The 19,533-nt window shown below is 39.2% G+C and overlaps 1 long non-coding RNA gene across 1 annotated transcript in view; it reads right to left on the reverse strand.

Annotated features, from left to right (window-relative positions):
• Positions 1-17,604: 17,604 nt before the first annotated feature.
• LOC126299267 (uncharacterized) overlaps positions 17,605-19,533 on the reverse strand; it is a 248,422-nt gene continuing 246,493 nt past the window's right edge. The window contains exon 3 of the long non-coding RNA XR_007552765.1: positions 17,605-17,688. This is a non-coding gene — a long non-coding RNA (uncharacterized LOC126299267). The remainder of the gene's footprint in view (positions 17,689-19,533) is intronic.

The raw sequence follows: 19,533 nt of genomic DNA on the forward strand, positions 1-19,533 counted from the left end.
AGTGGAATTGCTGCGCTTTTTCCACCACCTGGCTGAGCTACGGCAACTATTAAGCTTTACACCTGCTTTCTGCATTGCCCTCCAGGAACCTTGGTTCCTGGCAATGTGAGCCCCTGCCCTCCATGGCTGTAGGGATATTAAGAGAACAGTAGTGCCTATAATAGTGTGTCAGGTAGAGTTTGTGTGTATGTCCTGAACTCGGTATGCAGTGAGCTTGAGCCCCTTCAAACCCCTCTTGAAGCTGTGGCTGTCTGAAAGGACGACGCAGGAAATAACTGTATGCAATATATATCTTCCTCCAGATGGTGCAGTACCCCTGAACACAGTGGCTGCACTGATTCATCAACTTCCTAAACCTTTCCTACTTTTGGGAGATTTTAACGGCCATATCTCCTAGTGGGGATGGCACTGTGCTTAGAGATGTCAAAACTTTCCTGTCTTAACTCGACCTCTGCCTCTTAAATACTGGGGCCCCCACACATTTCAGTGTGGCTCATGGCACTTACTCGGCCATTGATTTATCCCTCTGCAGCCCAGGACTTGTCCTACCTGTCCACTGGAGAGCCCACAACGACTTGTGTAGTAGTGACCAGTTTCCCATCTTACTAGACGTCCAACAAGATGGGCTTTAAACAAGGCAGACTGGGAAGCCTCTGCTGTCACCACTGAATCTCCCCCACAAGGTGCCATCGATGGGGTAGTTCAGCAGGTCACTATAATGATCGTTTCTGCGGCGGAAAACACAATTCCTTGTTCTTTAGGTTCCAGGGCCCACTCCATATTTTTATCCTAAATTTCCTATCGTTACATACTTTCAGAGTCCAATTTGGCACCTCCCATAATTCCCCCATATCCCGGAGAATGGGATCCCGCAGGGCTCTGTATTGAATGTATCTCTCTTTTTAGTGGCTATTAACAGTCTAGCAGCAGCTGTTGGGCATTGGTCTCACCTTCTCTGTATACAGACGATTTAGCAGTTCATACTGGCCCTCCAGTAGTGGTGTTACGATCGGCGCTAACAGGAAGCCATCCACAAGGTGCAGTCAAGGGCTGTAGCCCACTGCTTCCAGTTTTCAGCTGCGAAGTCATGCATCATGCACTTCAGTCGGTGTCGTACCATTCATCCAGATCTTTAAATTAATGATGATCCACTCACTGTAGAGGAGACACATAGATTCTGAAGACTGGCTTTTTGATGCCCGACACGTAGCTTCCTCATCTTCATCAACTGAAACGGAAGTGCTGGCAGCACCTGAATGCCTTGTGCTGCCTGTAGAACACCAACTGTGATGCAGATCGATCTATGCTGCTGCAGGTCTATAGACACCTTGTTTAATCCTGCCTTGAATATGGGAGTCTGGTTTATGGTTCACCGATGCCTTCAGCATTGCGTTTACTCGAACCAGTACACCATCATGGTGGTCAACTAGCAACGGGAGCTGTTAGGACGAGTCCTGTGACCAGCTTCCTGGTGGAGGCCGGAGACCCTCCATGGAAGGTTAGGCGTGCACAGGGGTTCATTCCCACATTGGAACACCAGGAGCAGGGCTTACAAGTGCAGCTTTCTCTGATCTCTTCTGTCTGAAGTGGAGTCCTTGCCTTTACCACTATACTTGTGGTCTATTCACATACACATCCATGGTGTACAACTAGGCCAAAGCTTTGCCTGAACCTTTTACATGACCCTAATAAATACAAATGTTAGTGGGAGTTGCGTTCACTAGTAATTCATAAGAAATATAAACTGTCTTTAACAGTGAGTGTACAAATGAGTAAAAAATACAGGGCAAACAAATGTGATTATCATATGTTAAGGATGGGCTGCAAAAGTTGACATGTAGCTATAGGAGTACTAAAACTCAAGCATTTTAAATTCAGCCAGGTATGTTTTCAGGAGATTTAACAAGTACATAAAAATAGGGTGTGAAGGCTCTTCACCAATGTGAGGAATTAATGTACAGTGTTTCCTGTTTAGTGCTATTTGGTGATTATGACATTTGTATTACAAAAAGCTGTAGATGTTTTGTGTTTATTCAGGACCCCAGGGCAATACTCTTTTTGAATACATTCAGTCAAAAACACCAGGAGTTCCTTTGATTGCAACACCTGCAAAGAAAATTCTTGTGACGAGATCCATTTCAGACTACACAGGCTTACGATACATGACAAATTTCATGGCTCTCGCAGAAACAAACCAAGACTCAATAAATCCAGTGACCATGGAGTCCAGGGAACTGGTCCACCATGCCCAATCAATTGATGCAGGAAAGACCTGTTCAAACACCTAGGAATAGCCAATCCAAAATGAGCATGCACCCCATTATGCTGTCTCACATTTGCTGTAGCATTTTCAAGCAAACTGGGAAGAATCTGTTCCAGAAAAGTCTGATAATAAGTGGGATGGTAAAAGGTACTGCTCAACGAAGCACTCACTGACCAAACCCACCCACATATTAACTGTGAATTGATGATGTGCAATGTGGTGCCGCATGCCGTGGGCGTTTCCTGGTGCCCGTAACTGCTCATTATGGTAAATGAATACACCATCTCCTCCCAGAAGTTTGTCACAACATATATAAAGTGGGTACATAGGTGTTTTGCTATGAAAGTGCACTGTTTCATGTTGTGTATTTTATTCATCACTATTTGCATAACCTTGTTGCTCTTACAGGCAACATTGCTGATGGACACAAAATTCATGTTCCCAGTAAGATTTGCTTTTAATCCATCAAAAATCAAGCTTGAAGATATAGAAGTACCAGAGGTGTTGAACCTACCAATGCTAAAGAAAGTTTAAATTTGTGAGAGTAGTGTTCATCAAGAAAACAGCAATGAACACTACTACAAGGTTTACATAAATTTCCTTCTGGAGATCTGAGTTCTGAAGTAATAAATGTAAAAATTGTAATGAGTTATGTATTTAATGCTAAACAGACATCAGCATCCTATAAATTTAAACTTCTTTATTCCTTCACTTTAATATTCATTTCATTCCTAATATTTTGTTATAATGTTAATCTACCTGCTTACAGTTTTTTTGTTCATCAAAATATTATATATAAAATATCTTTTATAATTATTTAAAATGATTGCATTTTGTGTACATATGGCTTTTGTTGAAATATGTGGTTAATGTTTGGCTTTCATGTGTGAGTGGGAGAGGGGGAGAGGGGAAGGGGTGGAATTGTGTGTGTTTGGCTGTGTACAATGTCCTAATACATTGGCAACAACAAATATTTGTAGATGTAAAAACAGATATTGTCATGACAACTTCTGTTTACTTGTAACACAACTGTCACTTCCCTCCTCTATCTGTGAAATAAAAACCTCGTTCTACAAGTCAAAGGATGTGTATATACTATGTGGAGCAGTGTTTTAATCTCTCTTAATTCTCCACAATGATGGTTTATTTAAATGTCATGGCACTACTAGACTATTATTCCTTTTTGTTAAAATTTTTCAAGAAAAATAGGGTTCAGGAGACAGAGAAATAAAAAGTTGTCATCTGATAGATCAGTAACCATGAAGAAACTGAAATAGATAACATACAGGCGTTTTTCTTTCAGGGACATTTATTGTTCCTTCGTATCCCCTCTTTTGCCTAATATGAAAGAAAGAAAAACTTCAACCGTATCTTTGGTATTCTGTTTATCTCACCACCTTCTTCCTCTTATACTACTTCTTCGTCATCATCTGTTCCTCATTAATACTTAGGTAAAATTGTATGATTAACTTCAGGATGATTTTGTTTTTCATTTGCAGTCATTCCTCATTTCCTGCCAACTGGGTATCTATTTTTTTTATTGTTTAGTGGCAAGTTACTTTCAGCCACTGATGAGTGCCAAATTACTTTGTTGTAATCATAATGTGGTTTATCTGTAAAGTAACAGTACAAATGTAAGTAAGTGTCTGGAGGATATTATATGAAATTGGTTTCTGGCCAGTACTGCCATGTAAATGAATATCAGATCTGCTATGTGGAAGTGATTTACAGATATGACTGGTTTTTAGTATTAATTTTGTACTAGTTACTGCATGCATACTAGGCCTCCTGCAGGCCTTTGTTCTTATTATTTAGCTAGAGCTTTCTATTCAGACTAAGTCAGTTCACATATATAAATGATAGATGTAAATTTCATGTTGAAAGGTAAATAAGGCGTTGTACCCTGATAAGGATATTTAAAAATGGATTGTCTGTTTCATCCCATATGGGTATCAGTCAGTATGGTCTCATCTTTTTTAAACATTAGCTAAAATTCTCAATATCCATATCAACCATACAAAAGAAATTACTGTAATGATGATATAGAAATCAAGTTAACTTCTTTCTGTCTGTTCTCTGTATGTGTAAGTGATTTTTGTCAGAAATAATATAATTTTTTAAGTTGTTGGGATTCGCCATGATAATGTAATTAGACCATGTGTTACAGAGATATTGCAAGTTACTGGTTGACACCCACAGTTTAATATAGACACTGATCACCCAGAACATTATGGTCACCAACCTATTATCAATAGAAACCTGTCCATCAATGGCAGTGTCACCTTGTGAGGAATGACTGCTACACACACACATGGTGTGTGTGCGTGTGTGTGTGTGTGTGTGTGTGTGTGTGTGTGTGTGTGTGTGTGTGTAGAATGGGGAAGGTGCGCAGTCTATCTGAGTTTGACTGAGGGCATTGAGGGCAGATGGTAATGGCCCCAGGCTCAGCATGAGCATATAGGAGGCTCCACAACTTGTTGGGTATTTGAGAAGTGCTGAGGTGATTGCCTTCAACACATGGTGATACCACATCCAAACGTCATGGGGTTGAGGGACCGCCACTCATAACAGATGCCGGACGTTGTAGGCTGAGCAGACTGGTAAAACAGGACAGGCAGTAAACTGTAGCAAAACAATCCTCAGTCTTCAATACTAGGCAGAGTACAAGTATGTCTGAACACACATTGCACTGAACACTCGTAATGATGGGCCTCTGCAGCCAATGACCCAAGCATATGCCAGTGTTAACACCACATCATCGACAACTACAATTGAAAAGAGCAAGTGACCATTGGCACTGTACATTGGTGCAGTGGCAGAGCATTAAGTAGTCTAATGAATCCCAATGCCATCATCATCATCATCATCATGCCAATGGGTGGGTGCAAATCTGTCATTTTCCCGTGGAGCATCTCCTTCACACCTACACTTGGAATGGAGACAAGCTGGCAGTGTCTCCATTATGCTCTGGGGAACATTCAAGTAGACACTCACGAGTCCAGTGGAGCTTACGCTAGGCACCATGATGGATAAGGAGTATCGTACACTGGTTGCAGACCACATGTACCCCTTCATGACAATCATGTTTCCAGACAGCAGTGGCATTTTTCAACAAGATAATGTGATATATGACAGGGCCATGAGTGTGACAGAATGGTTCAAGGAACACAGTAGTGAGTTCCAATTGATGTTCTGGCCACCCCAACTAGCCAGATCTGAACCTGATTGAACACAGCTGGGATGCAATTGAACGTGGCATCAGAGCTCATCACCCCCCTCCCAGGAATTTATGGAAATCAGGTGCCTTGAGTGAGTTGCCAGCTCCCTACCAAGACCTCGCTGGTTACATGCCATTATGTGTCACCTCACCGCTGTTATCCATGTGAAAACGGTGGACATACTCCCTATTAAGTGTGTGTGTGTGTGTGTGTGTGTGTGTGTGTGTGTGTGTGTGTGTGTCATATAGACAATCACATTTGACATCAAAGAATGATTCATTGTAAAAAAAATGAAAATTAATGAAGAAATAACACATCACATCATATCATATCATATCATATGCAGCCTTAGAAACTTTGGAAAGCCATAAGAATCTGGAGGCTGTCAAGCTGCTGTGATTCATGACTGACAGTAAACCTTTGATTTTAAAATGTAACTGCCTATTGAAAGGAGGGTGGGGGGAGGGGAAATGAACTTGCTTTGATAGTTTCTAATTCTTTTATTTTTTGCTCTTACGTCATGCAATGACATTACTTATATCTTCTTATTTGTGTGAAAGCTGTTTATTATTATTATTATTATTATTATTATTATGTATTGGTTTATAATCCGTACTGTGACATTTGTCAACTGTGGGTATTATGTATCAGGCAGAAGTTTCGTGCTCTTCTTGCAAATTCTAGTAAATTATTGAAATATTATTTTCTCTGCAGATTAATATTGATTATTCATCAAAAATCACTTTTTAATTTTTAAAAATTTAATATTAATAGGCCGTCAGATGGCTAAAAGTAAAACAAATGAGATTATTAGTAAATCCATCATAAATGTGATAGGCAGACCTACTCTTTGACAAGATCTACATGTGGAGAGCTTTTCATCTTAATGACTCTTTTTGTTTTTGCTGTTATATATTTTGTGTAACACTTACTAGATATTTCTATATCAGTCATTGGCTTTAGCTAAAGTATAAAATATTTCCTGGGCTAAAATGTCGGTAAAAAGGAAGAGACTTGAAAAAAATTGATTTCCATCATAATTCAAGACTGTGGTGTTAACTATACTATGGAAAGATGTATAATTTTACTTCTGTTGGCAGTGAATAGTGAAAGACTTTGAGAACATAAGATGTAGAAACAAATTGTATTGTTCCTCTGACTATGACTGAATAAAAATTTTAAATCCATTAAAAGCTATTTTAGTCACTGTTAACTGTAAATATTGCCAAGCTCATCAATGAGAAATAATCTGTGCACTGAACTTTTAATTGTTTGTAGCAGTTCTGATGGACAGTGAATATGAGTAACACGCTTGGCTGGGAACATGATGTACATAAATTATTTCTTTCATGTGCAGATTTTCTTAAACTGTACCATTGTTAAAAAAAGTTGTATAATACTCATTGTTCATGTACTTCCTCACAGCCACTGAAGGACCTGGTGATGCTATATTTGGTTTAAAAAGTGTGTTTTATGAAAAATTTAAAAACTGGTATTATTTTGTATGAGCTGATTCCAAAGAAGAACCTTTTTAATCTCCCCCCAAAGCTATTAACCTTGCTTTTTCCATTCTGTCTGTACACCACAATGTTGTTTTTGGGACGTTACTACCATTTCATTCATTTAAAACTATAAAATATCACATTAGACTGAGAGAAATATGTTCTTCATGAATGCTGGCCAGATCAAAGAATGGAATTAAATGGGAATAGTTACCTAACTACAATGTCTTTAAATCAGAATTTATCATTCAGGCATTGCTGCTGCTACTGTAGTAATGACCCTCCATTTGAGGTGTGTGTAGTTACAGTGCTTATTGTAAATGATTCTCTTCTAAGATAATCCAAGAATCACATTTCCTTATTTTTCTTAAAAATGTAGAATTACTATAAACATACAGAGTTGTTTCAGATAAATCAGAAAGATATTTTTTTTAGTCTAGTCATGATAATTTCAGCCAGTCTGTATCTGTAAATGACCACACTGAATAATACGAGGGTAGTCCACAAAGTAAGTTCTGTTTCTATTTCTATCTGTGGCAACGCTACGATCACAGTTCCGAGCATGCATGGCAGTTACTATGACTCAATGAGAAGACATGTAAGCCATTTTCAAATCGCTACTGTCGACATGTGCTTTGTAGTGCTTCTTCATAATGTCAGTTGTAATTGAAAATGCCATCGCGTGTGGAATCAGATCTGAGATTCATTTTCTAAATGCAAAGAAAGATAAACCAAAGGAAATTGAATGGCAAATCTGTGAGGTTTATGGACAAAATGCTATGAGTGATTCAATGGTTAGAAGATGGGTCAGACTGTTCAATGAAGGACGTGATCAAGTATGGAGTGAACGCCCATCTGTGGTTACTGTTGAACTGTTTCACACAATTGAAGAGAAGATTAAGCACAACCATAAGTTTACACTTAGTGCTCTTGCTATGAAAGTTCTGCAAATCTCACTATCACTAATTCATGAAATTGTTACAGAAAAACTATAATTTCGGAAATTTTGCTCATGTTCTGTACCCAAATTTCTTACTGAACAACACAAAAAACGATGGTTGGGCAGTGCGCTTCAGTTTCTGACACACTACAATGAAGAAATTGATGGTTTTCTTTCTCGGATAGTCATGGGGGATGAAACTTGGGTAATGTAAGACACCCCTGAAACAAAACAGAAATCAATGGAAGGGAGGGACACGTCATCCCCAACAAAGGTTAAGCCTAAGCAAATCTTGACACCTCTAAAAGTCATGTGCACTGTTTTTTGGGACAGAAAAGGCATTTTGCTGATTGATTGGTCTCGTGGTAAGAAACCAGTGCCCATGGTTACAGAGAGACCATCAAGAAATTGTGCCGTGCAATACAGAACAAGCGCCAAGGGTTACTGTCAAATGGTGTTTTTTTCCACAATAATGCCCAACCTCAGAGCTCTTATGGGAATTTCACTGGGATGTGTTTGATCATCCTCTGTACAGCCCAGACCTTGCTCCTAGCTCTCTTCTTACACCTAAAATTTGTCCTTGGTGGTTAACACTTCAATGATAATGACAAGCTAAAAGAACATGTTGCCACATAGTTGAATACACAGGTGGCAATCTTCTATGAAGAAGGCATACAAAAACTTGTGCCACGGTATGACAAGCACCTACAAAATTTTAGAAGCTGTATAAAAACGTAGTTTAACAGTTGTAGATTTTTACAACAAATATTTTTTCTGTGTCTGTGTACGTTTGTTTTATATAACCAAATGGCACTTGCTTTGTAGACAAAACTTGTAAATTAATAACTGTGAAGATCTATAATCAAAAGTGATGTCTATTTAATTATTTTAAGCATATAATTGAAAGTTTTGATACTTCAATTATGAACTTTTTTTAACTGCATTTCATAGTTCACTCTCACCTTCATAGTTTAGTGGTCAGTGCGGCTGATGGCCAATTAAGGGGCCTGGATTTGATTACCAGCAGAATCAGCAATTTCCTCTGCTTGGGGACTGGGTATTGTTTCGTCCCCATCATTACCGGCATGTAAGTCATCAAAATGAAATCAACTAAAACGACTTGCAGCTGACAAACTCGATGAAAGGGTACCCTTGCCAGAATATGCCACCATATGCACATTTCATTTTCATAGTTCAAAAGTCAGAGAAGAAGGAAGAGTAATGTTGTAAGTTGAGCATGGTCACTTACGTCTGTTTCATAGTAATGTAATGTCCTATGCATAGAGTAAAAATAACTTGCAATATTGGCTGAGAGTATAATCCATTGGCTACAATCTTTGGAAAAAACACAGTTTGATAACATTTGACACAAACTTTGCTAACTACTTGTAAAATTAATCTGAGGCAGTAATTTAGCCTCTTGGAAAATAAAGTAGTAAGTACATAAGTAAGTTTATTTTTCAGGTGTAGTTGTTGTTGTTGTTGTTGTTGTGGTCTTTTGTCCCGAGACGGGTTTGATGCAGCTCTCCATGCTACTCTATCCTGTGCAAGCTTCTTCATCTCCCAGTACCTACTGCAACCTACATCCTTCTGAATCTGCTTAGTGTGTTCATCTCTTGGTCTCCCTCTACGATTTTTACCCTCCACGCTGCCCTCCAATACTAAATTGGTGACCCCTTGATGCCTCAGAACATGTCCTACCAACCGATCCCTTCTTCTGGTCAAGTTGTGCCACAAACTTCTCTTCTCCCCAATCCTATTCAATACTTCCTCATTAGTTATGTGATCTACCCATCTAATTTTCAGCATTCTTCTGTAGCACCACATTTCGAAAGCTTCTATTCTCTTCTGGTCTAAACTATTAATCGTCCATGTTTCACTTCCATACATGGCTACACTCCATACAAATACTTTCAGAAAAGAATTCCTGACACTTAAATCTATACTCGATGTTAACAAATTTCTATTCTTCAGAAACGCTTTCCTTGCCACTGCCAGTCTACATTTTATGTCCTCTCTACTTTGACCATCATCAGTTATTTAGCTCCCCAAATAGCAAAAATTCCTTTTCTACTTTAAGTGTCTCATTTCCTAATCTAATTCCCAGAGCATCACCCGACTTAATTCGACTACATTCCATTATCTTCGTTTTGCTTTTGTTGATGTTCATCTCATACCCTCCTTTCAAGACATTGTCCATTCCATTTAACTGCTCTTCCAAGTTCCTTGCCGTCTCTGACAGAATTACAATGTCATCAGCGAACCTCAAAGTTTTTATTTCTTCTTCATGTATTTTAATACCTACTCCAAATTTTTCTTTTGTTTCCTTTACTGCTTGCTCAATATACAGATTGAATAACATAGGGGAGAGGCTACAACCCTGTCTCACTCCCTTCCCAACCACTGCTTCCCTTTCATGCCCCTCGACTCAACTGCCATCTGGTTTCTGTAAAAATTGTAAATAGCCTTTCGCTCCCTGTATTTTACCCTTGCCACCTTTAGAATTTGAAAGAGAGTATTCGAGTCAACATTGTCAAAAGCTTTCTCTATGTCTACAAATGCTAGAAATGTAGGTTTGCCTTTTCTTAATCTTTCTTCTAAGATAAGTCGTAAGGTGAGTATTGCCTCACGTGTTCCAGTATTTCTACGGAATCCAAACTGATCTTCCCCGAGGTTGGCTTCTACCAGTTTTTCCATTTGTCTGTAAAGAATTCGTGTTAGTATTTTGCAGCTATGGCTTATTAAACTGATTGTTCGGTAATTTTCACATCTGTCAACACCTGCTTTCTTTGGGATTTGAATTATTATATTCTTCTTGAAGTCTGAGGGTATTTCGCCTGTTTCATACATCTTGCTCACCAGATGGTAGAGTTTTGTCAGGAATGGCTCTCCCAAAGCCGTCAGTAGTTCCAATGGCGTGTTGTCTACTCCGGGGGCCTTGTTTCGACTCAGGTCTTTCAGTGCTCTGTCAAATTCTTCACGCAGTATCGTGTCTCCCATTTCATCTTCATCTACATCCTCTTCCATTTCCATAATATTGTCCTCAAGTACATCGCCCTTGAATAGACCCTCTATATACTCCTTCCACCTTTCTGTTTTCCCTTCTATGCTTAGAACTGGGTTTCCATCTGAGCTCTTGATGTTCTCTTATGTTCTCTGATCTCCAAAGTTCTCTCTAATTTTCCTGTAGCCAGTATCTATCTTACCCCTAGTGAAATGTGCCTCTACATCCTTACATTTGTCCTCTAGCCATCCCTGCTTAGCCATTTTGCACTTCCTGTTGATCTCATTTTTGAGACATTTGTATTCCTTTTTGCCTGCTTCATTTATTGCATTTTTATATTTTCTCCTTTCATCAATTAAATTCAATATTTCTTCTGTTACCCAAGTATTTCTACTAGCCCTCGTCTTTTACCTACTTGATCCTCTGCTGCCTTCACTACTTCATCCCAGAAAGTTACCCATTCTTCTTCTACTGTATTTCTTTCCCCCATTCGTGACAATTGTTCCCTTATGCTCTCCCTGAAACTCTGTACAACCTCTGGTTCTTTCAGTTTATCCCAGTACCATCTCCTCAAATTCCCCCCTTTTTGCAGTTTCTTGTTTTAATCTACAGTTTGTAACCAATAGATTGTGGTCAGAGTCCACATCTGCCCCTGGAAATGTCTTACAACTTAAAACCTGGTTCCTAAATCTCTGTCTTGCCATCATATAATACCTTTTAGTATCTCCAGGGTTCTTCCATGTATACAACCTTCTTTCATGATTCTTAAACCAAGTGTTAGCTATGATTAAGTTGTGCTCTGTGCAAAATTCTACCAGGCGGCTTCCTCTTTCATTTCTTAGCCCCAATCCATATCCACCTACTACGTTTCCTTCTCTCGCTTTTCCTACACTCGAATTCCAGTCACCCATGACTATTAAATTTTCATCTCCCTTCACTATCAGAATAATTTCTTTTATTTCATCATACATTTCTTCAACTTCTTTGTCATCTGCAGAGCTAGTTGGCATATAAACTTGTACTACTGTAGTAGGTGTGGGCTTCGTATCTATCTTGGCCACAATAATGCGTTCAGTATGCTGTTTGTAGTAGCTTACCCGCAATCCTATTTTCCTATTCATTATTAAACATACTCCTGCATTACTCATATTTGACTTTGTGTTTATAACCCTGTAGTCACCTGACCAGAGGTCTTGTTCCTCCTGCCACAGAACTTCACTAATTCCCACTATATCTAACTTTTACCTGTCCATTTCCCTTTTTAAATTTTCTAACCGACCTGCCCGAGTAAGGAATCTGACATTCCAAGCTCCGATCCGTAGAACGCCAGTTTTCTTTCTCCTGATAACGACATCCTCTTGAGTTGTCCCCGCCCGGAGATCCGAATGGGGGACTATTTTACCTCCCGAATATTTTACCCAAGAGGACGCCATCATCATTTAATCATACAGTAAAGCTGCATGCCCGCGGGAAAAATTATGGCTGTAGTTTCCCCTTGCTTTCAGCCGTTCGCGGTACCAGCACAGCAAGGCCTTTTTGGTTATTGTTACAAGGCCAGATCAGTCAATCATCCAGACTGTTGCCCTTGCAACTACTGAAGAGGCTGCTGCCCCTCTTCAGGAACAACATGTTTGTCTGGCCTCTCAACAGATACCCCTCCGTTGTGGTTGTACCTACGGTACAGCTATCTGTATCGCTGAGGCATGCAAGCCTCCCCACCAACGGCAAGGTCCATGGTTCATGGGGTAGTATCTCCATATTGTCCATTGCATTATGATCTCACAATTAAGTGTGCGTCAGGAATATTAATGAAACATAAACATGAACATGAAAACTACAACTGAAACCACTAAAAATCACTTGCTGCACTTATCAATGTCATATACACATACATTGGTTCTTTAGCTTCCGATATTAAAGGTAAAATAACAAACAGGTGCGCCAGTGAAATGAGAGATTTGGCAAAACTGGAAGTAGGAATCACAAAACACGAGTGATGCCACTGACCCTGATATTTATGTTCAGTGGAGATGCTATCATGGGCCAGTGAACAATGTGTTGTTGCCACAAAGGTAATTTACAAAAATGACAACTAAGCAGCTATGCAGTGTGTTTTTCGTATTCATTACAATGTCGTAAGTCATGCCCCTGTCCCATCAGCACATGCTATCAAAGTACAGGTACAGAACTTTGAGGAAATGGGTGATGAGGTGCAAAAGAAGGATGGAAGTGCAAAATGGATGTGTACAATAGAGAATGTTGCAAGAATGGAAGAAGCCTTCAGCCGAAATTCCAGGCATTCTGCACAAAAGCATGTACTGGAACTTGACGCAACAGATTGCAGTGTGTGGTGAATATAGCACAAAGAACTGGAAAACTACCTATACAGAATTCAGATAGTGCAAAAAACTGATGCAAATGAGCTCCTAAAAATACTATTCTTTCACTAGAAATTTTTGGGATTCATGAACAACCATCCACGTCTGAGCAACAATCTGACCATGAATGATGAGGTGTCAGGCTTTGCTGACAAGCAAAACTTCACCAACTGATCATGTGAAAATCCTGAAATGCTTCATGAAACACAACTTCAGTCATAACGTGGTGGTGTGGTGCAGTATATTAATGTTTGAAATTGTTGGGTGCTATTTTTTCTAAGACAACTGTGCTAATGCCAGTACCATGAAAACAAAACATTATGTTCACATAGTGAAACACACCCTAATGTAACTACTTCCTAATCTTCCTGTAACTTTTAGACATTCTTCCAACAAGACCATACCTTGCAGCATTCCATTAACATGCTACAGAACATCTTTCCTGGTCATCTGACCTTCCAGTATGTGATTTGTTCCTTTGGGGTCATTTGAAATCTCAGATCTTCCAGTGGACCCACCAAACACCATCCAGGAAATGAAGGACCAAATTCAGGAGTAAATTAATTGAAGTTCAGTGCCAGTCTTGCAAGATGTGAAGTCTAACTTCTTTAAGACATGCGATGTGTGGCCAGCTACATGACATCATTTCAAGTGATTGTCATCTTGAAGTGCAAGCATTGTAAACTGTTGTTTTATTTTTTTTCCAGCACTGTGAATAAATTTTTATTGGTGGTGGAGGTTTCAAGATCATCCATTTCACTGCCATAAATGTTAGTAAGAAAATTAGGACAAGTGGCAAAAAAGTTAAGGAACTTCTGCTAAGAGATGTATAGTTCCTTAGAGGTGGAGAGGGGAGAGAAGGGGAAGAAATGAAAAAAATTCTTAATAATGTGTGTGACTTTAACATGTTGACTGCCACATGCATAGTGACGGATGTTTCAACACCACGCCAAACCAGGCACACAGTGTTAGGGATGAGGCTGTGCTATGACCTCATGGCAGTCATCATATTAATGGAGATTCCAGTGTATCAGTGCATACATTTTCTTTCTTAATAAGATAAGCTGTTAGTAGGCAAGAGGAAGAAAGAATGAGGGAGTAAGATAAGAACAAAGTATTAAAGGAACTCCGTGTACATTCTTGACAAATAGAGATGTCAGTGCTTACAGACAAACAGAACTGCATGAAATAACTGCAGAAACTGTTGTGGGACATGATGAATGTATCCGTTAGGACAGCATGGTGAAATTTGGTGTTAATGGGCTATGGCAGGAGACAACCAAAAGGACTGCCTTTGCTAACAGCACGACAGAGGCTGCAGTGCCTCACCTAGGCTCATGACCATACTGATTGGACCCTAGATGACTGGAAAAATGTAGCCAGGTCAGATGAGTCCCTGTTTCAGTTGGTAAGAGCTGAAGGTAGGATTCTAGTGTGGTGCAGACCCCATGGAGCCACGGACCAAAGTTATCAACAAGGCAATGTGCAAGCAGTTTGTGACTCCATAATGGCGTGGACTGAGTTTACACAGACTGGTCTGGATCCAATGGTTGACGAAATGGTTATGTTCAGCTACTTGCAGGCCATTTGCAACCATATCACCACACCACAATTGTTCATGATTGGTTTGAAGAATATTCTACACAATTTGAGCAAATGATTTGGCCACCTGAATCACTTGACATGAATCCCATCAAGCATTTATGGTACAAAATTAAATGGTCAGTTTGTGCACAAAATCTTGCACCAGCAACACTTTTAGAATCATAGGTGGCTGTAGAGGCAGCATGGCTCAATATTCCTGCAGGGAACTTCTAATGACTTGCTGAATCCATGCCACATAAAGTTGCTGCACTATGTCAGGCAGAAGGTGGTCTGACAATATATTGAGGGGTATCCCATGACTTCTTTCACTTCAGTGTATAAGGTGAAGAGAAACTGGAAGTTCTGGAAGGCCATATTTTCATCTGAAATAAACAAAGAAATATGTTATCCTAACATTATCTCTGTAACGAGAATTTGAAATGTGTGAGGTACCAGATATGAGACCCATTAGAAACATCACAGGTGTTGAAGTCTTAGTCCCATTCCCCCCCCCCCCCCCCCCCCCCCCCAGATTCTTTCTAGCAGATATAGTCTACCATTTTCATTAACTGTGGTGCCGCACTTTCTCAATTTGGTTGTTAGAAATCAAGGAATATGGTCTCTGCCCTTTAAGTCCATACAGGAAGAAACGGCACGGTGAGTAGTCTGGGAAGAATGTACATCTAGTGACAGTTACCTTGAAAAATAAAAACAGGAAAAACATCTCATTTGAAATTGGTTACTCCATTTGTATATTAGCATGGGGTTAATTCATCATGCCTGTGGAAATTTTACTTAACTATTTGTGACGATTCCTTTCCACAAGCCCTCATCCCATTCACTGGCACCCCTAAAAGTCTCATGAAACATCTTATTTATTAGATAATTATGATGTAGATGCATTCTCTGCATGTCACTGAGGTTGATGTTGCGGGAGACGAATGAAATCCAAATTGGCATCCAAATGCCCATCAAATTGGAACAACACTGCCATGCATATTTAAGAACTTACCTGTAGTTATCTGTCAGTAACACAGTAATATTTTCCAGCAACATTAAAAATAGCATCAACAGTAAGCTATATCTGGCTCAGTTTACTATCTATGCAGTTAGATACTAATGCCGAAGGTCCAAAATGCATTCTTTGAGATAATGTACTTATGTTCACTGCCCGTGAATTCATTGTCTTATGAAATTGTCCAAAATGTGTAACTGGGGAGCATCATTTCAAATTGAATATGAAAAAAAAAAAAACAATTACAAGTAACCTGGGAAATTTTTCACAAATTTTAAAATGTGAAGTTGTTTGAAATGTACTTCTAGAAACGTGAAAATGTGTCGGTCTTAATATGCCATGACAAAATACAAATATAAAAATAAAAAGAATTAATGAGGCAAATTCATAACTAAGTATTTATTTTTGTTACTATTGTAGAATAATAGTGTTAATGATGTCCTTTTTGGTGCCATTTGTCTTTGAAAACATTTTTATTACACAATAAATCATTTCATATCAAAATCAGTATGTCTTTCTGGCAAATATTTTGATTTATAGAATCTTGAGAATGGCCATTCTTTTGGTTTCTCGTAATATTTGGTAAGGTCCTCGTGCTCCTTTCAAGCAACCACAAGCTGATGTACAAACCTGTTCCTCATTGGCAGTTACAATAGGAACTGCACCAATGAAGTTCGCACAGAAATCTAAATCTCATATGCTCTTCCAGTTATCCCCAAAATGTTTAGATAGTAAGTAGTAGATTCACATCAGTCACCTGTAGGGTTTTGAACTCCCTTCTTCAAAACTTTCCCGAAGAGCAAGCCAACTGGGGAATGGAACCTTACATGGTGCATAATGTCCATCATGCATTGAAATCTTTAGCCCACTTCCTCATTGTCGCATCTCAGTCCCGCTCATTCCCCATCTCTTGGGCGAGGCACCTTCCTGGATGTGTTTTCCACCATGCATTGTGCAGTGTCGCTTTCTGTGTCGACGATGACCATGGATTTCTTTGCACCTGAAATCCAGCATGGTAGCCAGTCCATTGTGGTGGGGTTGCCATGTACCGTGTTGTTTGTAGCCCCCTGACCACACAGGGATCGCTCTGCTGATGCCTGCGCCATTAATTCCCCACCTATGCCAAGGGGTAGATACCCAAGCCTACTGGTGCATCGGGACGCCCGGCAATGGCCGCCCTGCCAGGTGGCCTTTGCTGTGGCTAGGTGGCACCTGTGGGTAGTGCCCCTGGTCTGAGTGGGTGGCATCAGGGTGAATGACATGCGATGAAGTGTAGTCCATCATCTCTTGCTGGTGGTGGAGAAACACTAGCAGTCTGTTAGCGATCACAAGTTCAATTCAACGCACTGAAGTGCGACGCCAAATCGTTCCCCTTCTTGGCCACACCATGGAAGGAACATCAGGCTAAGGATGGCAGCAGAACTTATTCACCATGGTACCTTGTATGTTCAAGAGCTGATGGGCAGTCTTGCATGACGATGAAATCTCAGTTTTTTTGTGCAGCATTTGGAGTGGTGGAGGGATTGTCCAAAACGAGATGTGGGTCAGTCTTGATCAAAACAGCATCCTCAGCCCAGTCACCAACGTTACTAGCTTGTGACAAGCTGGCGGATGTTTCTGTAACCATCACGCCCCATAAGAGATTAAATATGGTCCAGGGTATACTAATTCACAGAGACGTTCTGCAATCTGGCGTTGAGCTGGGCCCCAATTTAGAGTGGCGAGGTGTACATTTCGCTCCTGTAGTCATTCTGTTGTGGTACTACTGAATTTGCGACGTGTTCCTGAAAATAAATCAAAGATATACTGAATGAGTGGAAAGAACAAACATAAGTAGAATAACATCACTGTATGTCAAATTAGAAAAGAATTAAGTATGTACTGATTAGTAACATGAATTTTCTGTGTAGAGTACACCACTCCATTGCCAATGAAGTACCTAGGAGTGAAAACTGCTGCATTTGAGCAAATATTAAGCTGTCAAATGGTGAAGCATGTAATAAGCTAATCTGATAACATGTTGCATTCACAATGTAAATGGGCAGTTGCGAACAGTGATGCTAGTGATTACCAAGAGTCATTTTATAGGGCGCATCTTCAAGGCCTTAAGCATTTGTGATGAAGCAAGCTGGGATCTCTCTACTTCGTCTCTTCTTTTTCCACCTACCTCCTTAAATTACTTTTATTTTAATTTTTGCCTAGTTACCTTTACATGTACGAATATAGTCTGCATTTCAATAAAAGAGAAATGCTGGCCCTCCGTCTTAAGGAATATAGCACAAGGTCTAATTTTGTGCCTATTTTTGTATATGTAATTAATTTCCTAATTTATTTTGACCATTCCTAGTTAAATTTTTGCTATAGGGTGAAATCAGTATTTGTTTTGTGACAGATTCGATTGTTGACTTATAAATAAATATAAATTCTGTAGTAAATATAAACATTTGGAAGAAAAACTACTCAGATTCTTAAAGTATCTATTTGGCTCTATTCAAAAACATATTAGCAAAGTCACCCCTTAATTAATTCCAAAATAATTACCAGGTTTGTCAAAAGTATTGTTTGTGTAACTATATTAATTTCATTATTTAAACAAATGATTTAACCTAATCTTTGTGGTAGAAGGAACTACTAAAAAGAATGAGTTATGAGTTTCATTGAATGAGTTAAATTTTAATTGTAATTTTTGTAATGTGTGTTATGACATTGTCTGTTCAATTTATTTGAGGAATAGTGTCACACATATCGTATTATTCTGCAAGAACTGCCTAGTTAGGTTTTTACTGCTCATAGATATTCAATGGCGAACTATTGCAGCAATATGCTGATGTTGCCGGCAACCTATTAATGAGGCTTTTCAACATTAACCAACAGTTAATCAGCCATATAATTGTGTAATATGGGGCAGGTTGTGAACAGTGAAAGTAAAGAACTGTGAATCGCAATTGTGGAAGTGTCAGCTACATCAATTACAGTAGTCAGTGTTGAGCTTCCACCCACTGTTTTTAGTTAGTATCACAATGCAGCACATCGACACAGAGGACTATCAAGGAAGAACTAATGCAGGTAAACGCCACACATACTAACAGCTCTTTCACAAGATATACATTTGCTAATGTGGCTTGACAAAATAAACCATCACAATTTCGAAAAAATAGTGATACCTTCTACTCATTCACCATGTTCCGTACATCCCACCAAGAATGTGAACTTACAGGGCTATGGAACAAGTAAACAACCAAACATTGCTTAAGCCCTACACTATATTAACAAGAAACTATCACAATACTGCTTAATAATAATTATGTCTCTGCCAGATAAAAGTGTTCCAATGAATTAGAAAGAAAGCTGCTTTTACTTCAGTTACATTAGGTAGCTGCAGACTGTCTTAACAGGAACTTAATATTTACTTAATTAATAAAGTGTTTTTCAAAGAAAATAGTAACCTAAATCTGTTATTACACAGGACAGTTTACAACATACAACTTGCCATCCATCTAAAGGAGGAATCAAACCCTTGCACTAAGATAAGCAGTGGAAGCAGTCATCACCAGGAATGTTTTGAATTGACTGATATAACCAATTACTCACTGTATGTTAGAGGGTAGCTTCTCAAATATCTTCACACC

Source organism: Schistocerca gregaria, chromosome X, assembly GCF_023897955.1.
Source record: "Schistocerca gregaria isolate iqSchGreg1 chromosome X, iqSchGreg1.2, whole genome shotgun sequence".
In the NCBI taxonomy this organism is placed as follows: domain Eukaryota; kingdom Metazoa; phylum Arthropoda; class Insecta; order Orthoptera; family Acrididae; genus Schistocerca; species Schistocerca gregaria.